Raw genomic sequence first — 14234 nt, forward strand, 5'->3', positions numbered from 1 at the left:
AGTACGTGGAAGTTGGGAAGACCTGGTTTTTGAACCTGGTTATGCTGGTACAATAGATATTTTACCTACATAGAGCCCCATGTCAGGAAAAGCATAGAGGTTAATTCTGAGCACATGCTTAAAACCTATTGAAGTCAAGCAGATATTTAAATACAGATGTCAGAAATATGTTTATGGGTGTTGTTGAATAAGGGCCTTAAGTGCATTAACAGTTTGCCACTTGATGTTGCTAGCCAATAATATGGTGCACTTTGGCTCTGTTAAAAATAACAATGAAATAGTTGTTCTGTAGTCTTCCTGCCATAACTGAGTGATACTGTGTTGTGATTCTGCCCAACCTTGCGAGCCAGGTAACACCACACAGATCTTGGAAGCCTCCCACTGGTCTCCTGGTGTACTTAAATGAGCCAGTCTAAGTGCATTTAGGATGAAAAAGGGTATATATTAGATTTTCTGAGAGATAAGAAATTTGAAAAAGAAAGCTTTTGCAAACTACAACTAGACTAATAATTTTTTAGAGATTGTCTGTAGGAAGGTAAATACAGGAAAATGTTTTGAAAGAACTAGAGCACCTTTAAAAATCTGAAACTGTATAAGAATCTGCTTTTTGAAGCAGCTGATCCAGGGATGGATCCTGGGGTCCCCATTTCCTGGAACTCCATTGGTCTGGAGTGAGGAGCCTAGGAGCCAACTTGGCACCTGGAGATCTATTTCATGTATCTCTATCACTGCAACGTGGGAGTGAAAACAACCAAGCCAAAGAGAATGAAAACTAAAACTCGGTGTCTACTCAACTTAATAGTTCCCTGCCCATTCTGGCCCTCTGGATCAGACTTCCGTCCTAATGTGAAAGCTGACCTTTTTCAGCTCTTTACAGGCTTCTGTATAGGATCAAGTACAAGGAATCTGATTCAACTTCAGAGGCAGATTTAGGTGTCCTCCCACCATTCTCCTTAGTGTTGATGCCTTCAAGCATAGGTGGCTGAATGAGAAGTGGTTTTGATACTTGAGCCTGAATACGTGTAATATAGCCTAAACTCAACTTTAAACTTCAGTCCAAGTACACCAGCAAAGAAGTGGCTCAAGTGTAGGTACTTGTCTTTGGACGTGCTCCAGGGACCGCAACTCCAGGGAGTTTTATTAAGACAAGATAGTACTAGGGAATCCACTGCGGAGACTAAACTCAAACTAGCACTGGGATCTGTTGAACTGCTCTGTAAGTTCCGACAGCCTTGGTGACTGGCCAGAGACACGTGGATTGTTTAAGCAAATTCCATCCCTCATCAGTTTCAAAGCAGAAAATCTGACAAAATATGTTTGAGTATTAATGTAATTGGTAAAAGCTTCTGGCAGTGGCACTGTATAGTCATTTATGCCTTTGTAAAGAAGGTTGCAAAAGCTGCCCTTCTGATTTTTACTGGATTTTGCCCCCTTTTTATTCAGGAGTAGATGGCAAAATGTTCAGTGCAAGGGTGATTTGAATCCATGTGTATGATATACAAAAATTGACAAAATAGTTTTAGAAAGACAACATTGAAAAAATCACTTTCTGGAGCCACCTAGATGTTTTGTTGCCAGAGCCACTCTTACAAAATGAAGTCCACAATTTACAGCATCGTCCTAGACAGGTCGCAGGGACTTCCCTTCCAGTCGCTCGTGTAGGGCAGATCCATTCTTGGGGGAGAGTTTACCCACAGCACCCAGCTAAAAGTACTTTACTTCTTTGATAGGTAAATAGCTACAAGTAAAAAACAGAAGAGAGTTTGTCGAAATACAGCAGGGCAGAAGCATCACAAAGTCACCGTATTGACTTGCTGACATTATTGCAAAAGGAAGTTCCAACGACCCCTAGTCGGACGTCAACAGTAAAGGCCCGTGTACATGAAACAGATAACACTGGGTAGGTGTTTCTTTAGGCAAAAACGTTGTTCATGCTCTATGAATTCTGAACTATTGTAAGGGAATGAAACAACCAAACAAAAAGAAACAACAACAAAAGAGGAGGTGGAAAATATTGAGAAGAGAATAAGGGGGAAAAGTGATTTCTGTCTGTTTTGTCCTACAGCAGAAGTGCAGTACAAATCAGGAGGTCTTCAGGTGAATTTTCTAGTTATGGTAGATGAAGCATTTCGTAGGCCACTTTGACGGATTGTTAACGTTAGTTGGGTTGAGTGTGATTAATTTGGCTGCTCTGTCAGTGACAGGGAGGAAAAGGTTCTGCTAAAAGTGAGCAGAGGTGACTTGGCGAGGTTCGTTAGAGGCACAGAGCAAAGCGCGGGTGCGGGGCTCGGAGCAGGGGAAGCACGAGGCAGAGTCATGTCAGCTTCCCAGCTGTGGGCTTCTGGATCAAAGGAAAGATGCTGCTGATTTGAAACGAAAAGTGGGGGGTTTCCCTAATGTGAACTGGCGTAGGGAGCGATTGATATGGGGTTGTCTTTCCCCCGCTTCAGGCAGAGGAAAAAATGGATCCGGATGTGAGCAAATAGTACAAAGAGAAGGCAGAGCTGCTAAGCTACATATTTTTATGCAATTTTCAAATGTGTGAGCTGTCAGGTTTAAAAAATAATAATAATACAGGGTCATTCCTTGGCCTGCTAACAGATGTGTCCAACATTTGGATCCTAGCGCAAGGCTTTTGCCTTAAACAAAATGAGTACATCTAATACATTGACAGTAAATCTCTCAGCACCGTTAAAATATAACTCAACTAATAAATGAGAAAGAGAAGACATCTGAGAAACTGCAAGTGTCTGCTTAAAATATATAGAGTTAATATCAGCAAACGGTGAGTGAAGTCAAAGCAATCTGAACATTCCTGCTTACCATTCAGCTCTGCGGAAACCGGACCCAAAGGCAGATTCGCATCTTGTGTTAACACAGCGCACAGCAGTAAAGCTCCATTGATTTCAGTCTAGTTATTACAGATTTCCAGCCATTTAAGGGAGAAAAACAGAAGATCTCCCTGCTCTGTGTGTTTGCGTGGCAAAGGCAGCAAAGCGTGCTCCCCCGTCTCGAGTCACTCCAGAGCTAGAGACAACATAACCTATGATACTTTGCCACCGAGCAGTTGCTGCTAACACCAGCATGTGGCTTAAAGGGAGGTCATCTAATGTTTTCAGACAGGAGCAAAGCGGGGAGATGCACAATTAGCTGTGAGGTGCTGAGAATAGCTGTGCAGAGGATAAAGCTCTAGAGTCACAGTAGAAACAGACTTATTTGCATTATTTTAATAGTACAAAGGAGGCACACCTCAAAGCACAGGAACAAAATACATTGTAGTGGTATTGACTAACAGTTCCGTGCAGAAATGTAGCTGCCGGCTTATGTGCAATCTTTTCTGGCTAGCTGAATTGTTTGAGAACTGAAATAACTATTCTATATTGTTCCTGGTATATAATTCTATAATACAAACATCTCTAACTTGCTAGATTTTTTTTATTCTGAAGATAACAGTACATAACATAAACATATAGAACAATAACATTGTGCTTAAAATTAAGAAAAAAAATCCTTAAAATCACAGGGTTTTAAGCTGCAGAACTCGTTTTGCCTGCTCTTCCATCATCTTCCATTTCTGTTTGTAACTGGTCAGCCTCTTTCCTTTAGTAAGAGTTGGACTGGGACATAGAGCACAGGACTTTGGAAATACAGTTTTTTCCAGGACTTGAGAGGGATCCATCATGTTCACACTTTCCCATCCTCAGGAACCACCAGATGTGTTTAATTCCCATTCCTTGCTGGGTTTAGCTGCAGTGACTGAAGAGATAACTTCCAACAGAGAGACCTTGAAGATAAGGGGGGGGCAGACATCTGGGGCAGTAACCTTTTGCACCACCATGATTAATCCAGTATGGTTATGAATCAGAGCTTTTGGTTATCAGAACTTTGGTTGTTCAGGGTTTTTCTGTAATCCAGAATCACTGCTGCCCATTCACCTGTGTATAGAAATTGCAGCCTCAAATAGGGGAACGGACAGACAGTAAACTACTGCAGCTAAAACAATGGAGAACTCAACATTTTCTAGTTTTCATTTTTGAGTTAAAAACCATAATGGTTATTGAAGCAGGGAGCTTAGGAATTTGCAAAACAGAGTGAGATCATTATAGTCCTAATTGAGCAAAGCAAATAAAAACATGCTCAGCTCTAAGCACTTGAATAGTCCCGATCCTTCTGCCCAGAATCTAACGAAGGACGTAAGACTATGCTTAATGTTCAACATGTGAGAAGTTGACTTCTCAGGGTCTTGAGCATATGCTTGATTTTTTTACTGAGTTAGGGCCATATGAATGAAAATGACATTTGTAGTTAGCATCTAAGCTAAATCAAGCCACATGCCTCAGGGTAGAAAATAGCTATCAGATGGAGACAGTAGTATAGCATTCTCACTATAGAATACTCACCAGAGAATTACTATTCACAGGTAAGTTCATACGAGTTAATTTGGAAATCAGGCTATTAGGCTAATTTATTTAAGGACTTTATTCTTTATTATGAGGTTTCAAAGCTCCTTGTGTGGCTTCAGTGACTGAAGAATTTACCAAATAATGGGCAATAATTTCTTCAATTAACTTTTCTTATTTTTGCTGTTCCCCAGTTCTCCAAGAATAGATTGCAACTTTCGCCAGTCTAATGATTACTTGAATTCATTTGTGAATTTTTGCAGCAAATAGTTCTTGATCTGCAAGTCTGTCAGCCAACGTCAGCAAACGTTCCACTGGGCAGGTTACATGGTATAACCGAGCTAGTCAATCAGAACAGGAGTAGCGCTCTCTGCCTTTGGTCACATATGACTTAAATTAATTTTCTAATGAGCAATTTCCTGAGTTGCCCTAAATTTATAATGTGTGAAGGAAAGGGAGAATTTATTCCCTTTGATAGCACCAAAAATTTGGTAGAATTTGTTTTACTTAATTTACCTCAAACTTTTATTATAGCATGTCCTGACTTTTGATAAACGCTTTTGTTGCTCCCTATGACCTTTGAATATGGCCTGATAGTTATATAGAGCCTAATTCTAGTTAAAATAAAAATAGGTGTCATCTTACTGGATGTGACTATGTTTACTTGGCTAAGCCAATTTATTGCCATTTGCTTCATGATCAATATCAGCTAATAAAACACCAATATCCTTTTGAAGCACACTCAGGGAAGGCAGAAGCATCTTGGTAAGACTGACATGCTACCTCTTCTACATTGAATTAACAGGCAAAAATGAAACAAAGCAAAACAAAATAAAATAAAATAGATCCTTAAAGAAATGAGCTTACTACTGGCCTAAATGCTGGTTTCAGTGGAAGTTGTTATAACTTCCAAATATCTATTTTAGATATGAGGAAAATGTAGACGTAGATGGAATTGAGAAATACTTACTACATTGCCATTATGCCAATAAGACTTCTTAAAAAAATATTTTAGATTGTATTTATAAGTACTGTATGGAAGTGTATTTCTATTTGTCCCCCTCTTTTACCTTTCTGTATGTGCCCAAAGGCATGGAGATGTAGCTTATGGTTACTCAGTCACCGTGCCAAAACTAACAATCCAGCATTTCCTCTTTTTCCCACTTACTTGTTCTCCGTTCCGTGTGTTACTGTGCTTTGAGCTAGCGTGCCTGGCTGTGTAGCCGTGCAGTAGCCTGACTGGAGGAACTGATTTTCCTGGAAAAGCCATAAAAGAAAAGAGCTTGGGTTTAGTTTCTTTGTTGATGGATCAGTTCCCCAATCCTGTTCACCTTGCAGTTATAAACAGCCGTGGCACAAAGAAAAGCCAGTGGACTGTGTCTGTATAAGCTGTTACTGTGAAACCACGGCCATAGAAAAAATGGCTATAAAGAGATAATAATTTTTTGAACTAAGTTAAAGTAGTTTTACTAGCTAGCTCTTCAGCTGGTGCAAATTATTGCAAACCCATGACTACTCATATATTTTGCCGCTGAGGTTTTGACTCAAAAACTGAGGTGGATCTTCCATGGTTAAATGCGAGCGCTACCTCTGATTAAGATCATGGATGGGAGTTTCCCTTCCTAATAGGAGAAATACCCTATACCTAGCCTTGCAGAACCATTCGTAATAGCCTTGAGAGCTACAGCATTAGCTTCAGTGAAGCTATCACCGGTTATGGTGAATCTTGGTTTCCTCAGCCTTAGATACACATTATGTTAGTGAGATATTTTGCAGACAGAAAAAAGAAATGGAATATTAAGGTTAGTCATAAGTCTGTAAATGCAGAGATTCCAAACTTTATGAAACCCAGTCCAACTTCTGGTTTCCTTATACATTGTATGACCGCAGCCCTAAAATTTACCTAATGCAAATAAGAAACAGTCTTCTTCAGAAGACTTCTCCCATTATCAGTTTACACTCAGAGTGATTAGAATCACAGAACTGTAACAATAGAGTATTCTACCACAAAGTTACCTCTGTGAGACTACCTAGTTGTCTCTTTGGAGATGAAGACTCAATTCATTAAATGGCACTGGCTTTGGAAAAAAGCAATCAACGCCTTGTTCTGCTGGTGAGGCAGCATTTCTGGTGGGTCAGGGGAGGAAGTAAGATGGAGAGGAAGGCAACGGGGCTGGGGACAGGACTGTTTTGCAAATCTCTAAAACTGGACAAACTCTGTTACTGCCAGTGGGGTGAGTAACTCTAGATAACATCTTTATATCCAGGAACTGATTATTGACCATAATCTAGATATAACACCATTTCACAAATAGATGTGACTAGTTTGCTAATAAAAGACATCGTTCTATTGAGGCCAGTGTACAGCAGCCGAGAGTCTTGTGCAGAGCTTTTGGTGAGTTGAAGCTGGGCCTTTTTTTTGCAGTTAGGAAAATAATACAAATATTTCTTCAACAGAAGCTGTCTCTGAAACATATAATAATAGTTGCCTACAATGCTCTTTTTCCATATCAACAGAATTCACTGTTTGCACTTTACTGCGTCCATAGCGTTATGACCAGTGCTGTGTGTTTTATTACCCAGGCAGTTTGGGCAGTGGCTTTAAATGCTCGCTTTGGTTTGATAATACGACATTTCATTAACATATCAGGATCGAATTGTTGTCTGTGTTTGTGGAAATACATCCGGCTCACCCCAGAGGTTTTGAGAATTTGGCCACTCCCCTTTAGTCATTATAGAAAGAGACCTGCCAAGATGAGAAATTACACCAGGAGGGTTGAATATTAGGATTAATTGTCTTGAACCAGTGCAGTGGAGCAGGTAGGCAAGTCAAATCGAGGTGGGGATAATGAGGGCCAATAGGCAGCCTTTATTGTCTTCTTTCATAAAGAAAAGTATTTAAAAGAAACTATTTCCCATCTTTCAGCACAACTAAAATTGGAATTTAAAGCTTCTGCATTTTCAGCAATGGGAAAATTACAGTGTTCAATAAAGAGAGGATTTCTTTTTAAACAGGAGAAACCTGGTTGAACAAAGATCATCTGTGGGCCATTAGCTATTTCTTTCTTCGATGGTAGCTTAGCACCAGCTTTTCCCTGAAGCTGATAGGATTGGTCTAACCTTGTAGACCTTTGATATTGATCTTTAGCCTTTTCAATTGGACATTTTTACTGTGCTTAAAGTGTACCTCCTGGTTGCTTCAAACACTTAATTGTGCTGAAAAGTAGTAATGCATTAAAGCTAATGGTATAGTGGGCTAAAGAGGGGAAGGTAATATAAACTGTAACATAACAGTGACAATCGGTTAATAAAGAGGAACGCACTGGGTCCTTCCAAAGACTGAAGATTTTTGTTTAAAAGTGTGAATCGGAATTATGAAGGTGTAATGCTCATCTACTTATTATCCTCACCGCTTTCTGTCGTTGCTGAAGACTTACCAGACAGTGCTGCAGAGTTTCAGTATCTCTGAAATGGGTAAAGGTCCCAAACCTTTCCCTTTCTGTAGCAGCTCCACTGTGCCCCCATTTCAAAAGATTCCCATTGCTATCTAAAACTTAGAGAGACCTTCAAACAGTCCTTTGTTTTGGCTTTAATCCTTTAACCAGCTGTTTGTTCAGTTGTCTCTCCAACCCGGTTCCAGCAGACTGCTTTGTGTTTCCTTGTCGAGTTTATGTTTCATCACAGAAATATCACAGGCCTTTGAAAATAGAAGACATCCGTTCTTGTGAGATACTGGTTCAAGGTGGTGAACAATCAGTTCAGATTAACTTTTCAGGAAATGTCCACGTTTCAGAGCCAAAGTCTTGTGAGAGGATTTTCCAAGATTAGTGAAATCAAAGTATCAAAATGAAATTCTGTGGCCTTAGCACACTATTTCTTCTCTCTCCAAGGAAATTAATTCTGACAGTAATGGGATTTTAGTCTAAGGAACAACTTAGAATCCAGATTTGGCCCACATTCTGGATAAATATTCGTCCACTCTACAGAGTCACAAAAATAGATAAGGATATCTATTTTGCATGCAAAATTTTAATCAGTAAATTCCGAAAAAGATTCTTCGCCAATATCTTGGGTAGATTCCAGGATGCCTTGGAAGGTATTTTAGCTCCTGTTTTCCATGAACACACGTACTTACAAAAGAAATCTGATGAACTTTAGTAAAGTCTCTATTTTCTGACCCTGTCAACCAAAATACTTGGTGAATGCATTTGGCTTAGCATTATGGGTAACTTTCATGATCTAAATCTGCTATCCATGATGACAGAAAGCACTGTTTTTTTCTTTTTTTTTCAAGATTTATAGATTCTATCCACAAAGCACCTTTGTATCACTGTACTCGAATTCTACCAACCCAAATGAAATTTTTATATACCATCTATCACTGTGAGCTGAGTGCGTGAATAGAAAAGGCAGCTCTCTATCTTACCAATAAAGAAGGAGTACTTCACTTCCCAGAAGAAATAAAGTGGGAGACTACGTACCTATTTCTCCTGGAAACCACTCCAGGATTTCACAAAGGATGTATATCAACATATTCACCTTGGATCAACCAAATACCCTTCAGCTCTGTATCTGCTAATTTTCCTGATCAAGCTCCTTTTAATGTTCCTGCGTTTTGATGTCCTAGTTCTTATGATGTTCAGAACAGATTTGTGTACACTTGAGTGAAGGAAGAGTTGAAGCCACTTTGAAATTCTGGCCTATTGTTACTATTGTGTTTCACGTACGTTTAATTTAAAGTGTTTTACTTTACAAAACAAGTGAGGTATTATGTTTTGAATTTAGAACTTTTGTTAGCAAGGCCCTGTAAATCGTATTTTTTTTCCTGTTTGGCAATACTTCTAATTTCTGTCTTGTGCCCATTTAAATATAAGTACATTTCCCATGGCTCTATGTGGACCATAAAAACTTGTGCATAATACAATAGCTGTCTTTACAAAAAGTAAATTAGAACTGACCATTAAAAAAAATTCTGTAAACATGCAACCGCTCCCAATAGCAAGCATAATTAATAGCAACTGTAATGTAGTGTAATGGTGTAAGTCAGAAATAATGCTACCACCATTAAATAGACATATGTTAACAAGATCACAAGGAATGAAAAAACATTCGCGTTTCAGACATCCATTAGTCTCTCAGCTTTGCCGTCTACAAAGTGCTTGTACTAGTGTAATCTTACGTTAATATGGTACGTACGACTCGCAAGGCAGTACAGGGGAATGCAAAATAGGGCATGAATCGCTGCAAAGATGGAATCAAGTTTTTGCAATACATAAATTCCCTGCAAAGATCATTAGGATATAATTTGCCCAAAGCTCCAAATGTAAGTGCATACTGTGAGGCAGCTTTACATGAGAGAAAGGGCGGCTTTGTTTTTCCAGGAATTACTGGAGAAAAATGAAAATATAAGAGACCAGTTTACCTACATTCCGTAGAGTATGGGATAATGCTGTTTATCCATGCTTTCCAGGACAACGGAGTGCAGCATGTACACAACTCAGTGCATGTAACAAAACTCCTTACTAGCAGTAGCAGAGCGTCCAGGCGGTGGTTCTTCCCTCGGTGTGTCACAGATAAGACCATATCCTACGTGTGAAAAGGTACTTACGTTAATGTCGACGAGGCGCAGGCTATTTACACCGCAGAATATCCTTTCTGCAGCTGCCCAAGGGTTTGCATTGCCTCTTCTCTGAAGGGACACTGACGACAGGGTAATGCCACCGACGTAGCTCAGCGTCAGCCCTGTGATTTAGCTTTTTCTTTCAAAGATGCAGAGGAACTCAAAGGAGGTAAAAATAAATGGGGCTTTGTAACATGACCCATTTTTGAGAAATAGCAAGAGCAAACTCTTTACCAGACCAAGCTGCAGAGACTTTTAGCAGATGCTTAGTATTATAGGAAACATCATTCTTTTTATAAGCAAACTATATTTGTGTGAAATCTGTGGTATTGCTAATTGTCTATCTAGTGTACTTTAAATTCGGGGGGGGGGGGGGGAAGGTATTTCATCATAATTTCACCTAAACCCCAAAGAGTGGCGACAACAACTTGGCTGATATATTTCCAAAAGCATTTATAGGTCTGAGGGTTTTAAAATTTCCTGTGACTTGTTTTTTAACTTACCCCATAGAGCAGTACATCAGGAGTGACATTCGGTGGGGATCATCGGCTGCCTGAGAGAGGCGGGCAGTTCCTCTTCATACGGATTTGGTATTTAAACATGGATTTAAGAAAGTTGGATTATTTTATTTCAAGTTCACACAACTTCTTTTCTCCTTAACACTTACATGCTGTGACAGAAACACCGCCTGCCTTTGACTGGGGATGGTCCCCTGTGGTTTATCTTTATTCAACAGTTTATACAAAGTAACTTTTTAGCTTTAGGAGACCTTCAAAGTTTCTTCTCTAGGCGTTGCGGTCTCTGAAGCATCTAAGTCTGCAAAAGGAGATATTTCAGCCATCTAAGATATGCCCTAGGTTTATACGTAGCTTTAAAAAAAAAAAAAAAAAAAAAGAAGAAAAACTATAAAAGATTAGTCATAAAAATGGTCTAATTGGCCAGAAGTCTCTCCAGTGGCAGGGTGTTTTATTAACTGGAAGAGACATCACAGACAGTATGCTGAGATAAATCTGACCCGACTTCTGCTAATGTTTTCTAAGAATGGAATAGCAGGCTGTGAGGGAATAATTTTGCTGGATTTTTCTTCACAGAAAGTGCGGGTTGATTTTTTTGCTTCCCCTTCACCTCCCTCCCTGAAATCTTTTGTGAATTAATTTTCTATTTCCTGTGATCAGGGTTTTTCTCATACCTCATTCATACCAAACATTGCATTGAAAAATGTCAAAGATTAGGACAAAGGACGAAAGAACTATGCACCTCCCATCTGGGCAGCATAAGTAATGACAGGGTCAAGATTGAAGTCCATGAATCCCTCCATTACCTCACTCTCCCACTTTCTATTTCATTTTTAAGGATGCCCTGAAATGTGAAGACTTCTTTTAATGCCTTATGAGAGTTACTGTGAGAAAGGTGATCAAAAGGACTCTGCTGGCTTGGGTGCCCTTTATCTCCGAGGAAGGTGATGCACAGCATCTGGAGATGATGGAACGCATGATTAACATTACCACAGAGAATGATTAATATCTTCTTAAAGCACCTACTTCCAGATTATCCATCATTTCATTAGAGTGAAAAAAAAGTTCTTTTTGAAAGGGGGCTGTGCCCCTGAACCATGAATAACTAACCCACCTCTTGACATGTTTACTAATTGAGTAGCAGAGTATGCTTAATATTATGTTGAACAAATAGTGGTGCCCCCTCTTTATGCAGAAACAAAAAGGTAGGGAAAGAACAAAGTGAATTTGAGACAGTCGTTTAATAAAGCGGTTAAATGGTTTTCGTTTCATGGAAAGTGTCTTTAAATATATTATCTAGCTTTATTTTACTTTTTTTTTTTTTCTTAAAACACTCTGCGTATGACAGGGTGTACTCTTTTGTAAAACAGGAATATTCTCTTTTTCTGGATTACGTAATGTTTCAAAAAGTATATCTTTCTCTAAATTCTCCTGGAGAGCAACGTTGTTCCTGTAAGTGTTGGAAGTGGGTCCCTGGGGGTATGTAAGCTCTTACATCAACTTTCCGTGTTGCGGTCAGGGACCGATCCTGCAAACAAAGCGAGGACAAGGCTTTGTGCCTGCACTGCCTGATCCGGTGCAGGTTACGCTGAGTTTACTTGCGATCTGTAACTGGTGATTCTTGAATCTAATTGAAGAGACGATCAGGCTGCTGGCGATTTGTAGAAGGAAAAGCAACTACTTTCCTTTCGTCATCCTCCTTTTTACAAGCGCCTGCATTCTTTTTGGTTTTGTTAATGGCACTGAACAGCTCTAAAGTTCAGATCAATATAGTGCTACCTTAGTGCCTTGCTCACATGTATAATATCTTCTTATATTAATCCTGTTTCCAGGGAAGTGTGACAGGCAGTGGTGATGCAGAATACTAAACTGGTGATTATTAATCACTGTCTTTCAGATCAATAATCCACTGGAACTTTTCCTTTCCCCCATCCTATTTTTTCGTCATTTTAAGTTAAACAGAAGTATTTATGTGTATACTGCTCGTGTTGTGTTTGTGCGTTTAACAACTTGTGTGTCCTTCCATTCAGCATCAGCCCGGTGTCTGCAGCTTTTGCAGCACCCTCTTGCTGACTGGAGACTGCTTGCCCGAGGCATTCGTCCCCACCCAAGGCTTTCTGGGGGACCCTGAGACATTCATTGTGGATGCAAGATGGTAGATAAATTGGCATTGCTGGTAACGTATTGCTTGCTTGGTGTTGTTGCCTGCAAACCAACAAAGGCAGGGATCACTGCCCTAAGAAATAAAGCCATCCGTAGCCCTCTGCCTTTGTTTGATTTCAGGAGCATTAGTTACATTATGGTGTGTTCAGATTCTAATGTTGGGAATTTGAGCTCTGGACAGTCTCCCCTGAGTGCTGTGACAACAGAAGCATGAAAGGATGTTTTCTGAGAATTTTAGAGGATTCCTTGGAAATGATACAGTGCAAAAAAACCACTTGACACACTCCTGACTTTTTCAGGAAATTGCAGTTGGCTTCAGGAAAAAAATGATGCTTTTTAAGGTTTTTTTTTTGTTTCTCAGTTTTCCACCTGCTTTTTTGTGATGTACAGGTTTTCCAGGGGGGCGGGCTAGGACAGGAGAACTGCTTCTTGAAAGCCACCTCTGGCATGACTATTACAAGAGACAATGAACTCGAACATGCTTCTCTCCCTTTTTTCCTCCAAAGATCACGAACTCGAAACTCAGTTGTGCATGCATGAAAGTTCTATAAACATTACTTAAACAGCAGCCAAAAGACCTTTGCCAGCTCTGGCCTACTTCTCCCCTTGTTGGGGCTCAGCACTCCCACTCAGTTGACTACTTGTCCTACTCTTTGCCCTCTCTGCTCTGCTGCAATCGTCCTGGAATTTTCCTCTATGCAACTGCTGTCCAAACCAGCTGCACCCACTACATCTTCAGCAGTGGACCGAGGAGGGTATTAATCATATTTTTGAGGAGGACACTCTGCTATTTATCTCCCTGACACCTCCAGCGTTTGGGAGCCCACTGCTGCACACAGCCCATTGACTAGTAATATTACACATTACCGTGCTCCATTGCCTCTCCCTGCCCTCTTCATTGAGTGGCTGTTCAACAGTGGAGTTGTGTTTGTTCAATCAGACATAATTTATACCTTTTTTGTTCCTTCTGGAGAGCTCTTGCTGATTTTAAGTCTAAGCACTGTGTTTTCCATATAATTCTAGTTCCGACGTCACTGGAACTGAAGATGGTCAAATAGGTCTGATTCCAGACTTGTTCAAACTTTTTGGTTTTAAATCACCAAATAGATGATTTAAAAACAGAGTGTCAAGGGAGATCATCTCATACTTCCTTTAAAGATCTGAGTTTTATTGCACGTCTAAGAATATATATGTCTTCTATCTCTAAAGGGAATACCTGCAACAGCACATTGTACTGTGATCCCCTGGCTATTGTCCAACATGCAAAGTCTGCAAAGGACAAGAGATTAATAAGTCAGTTAATTTATGGCAAGCGTTTTTTTGTTTTCATTTTTAAAAGAAATTTATAGGAAGAGGAGTGGGTAAGGGAAGAAAGCTATTGTAAGCCTAAATGACTAATCATTCATCCTGGAGTTTGTTACCCTTTCAGATTCATCAAACTGTGTAATGAGAGCGGCTAGCTTAAGATCTGCCTAATTTTACACTGTTTAGACAACGTAAAGAAACAGAAAGTGTTCTGCTCTGAGATCTTTGGGG

The 14234-nt window shown here is 39.8% G+C and overlaps 1 long non-coding RNA gene across 2 annotated transcripts; it reads right to left on the reverse strand.

Annotated features, from left to right (window-relative positions):
- Positions 1-3526: 3526 nt before the first annotated feature.
- Positions 3527-10795, reverse strand: LOC134521132 (uncharacterized). Of its 2 annotated transcripts, XR_010072636.1 has the most exons (4): positions 10524-10795; positions 9823-9986; positions 5569-5657; positions 3527-3935 (listed from the first exon to the last, which is right to left on the reverse strand). It is a non-coding gene; the product is annotated as an uncharacterized LOC134521132 (long non-coding RNA). The 2 variants fall into 2 exon arrangements; XR_010072635.1 differs by lacking the exons at positions 9823-9986; positions 10524-10795 and adding an exon at positions 7838-8073.
- Positions 10796-14234: the final 3439 nt, after the last annotated feature.

Source organism: Chroicocephalus ridibundus, chromosome 9 (assembly GCF_963924245.1).
Source record: "Chroicocephalus ridibundus chromosome 9, bChrRid1.1, whole genome shotgun sequence".
NCBI classification, from domain to species: domain Eukaryota; kingdom Metazoa; phylum Chordata; class Aves; order Charadriiformes; family Laridae; genus Chroicocephalus; species Chroicocephalus ridibundus.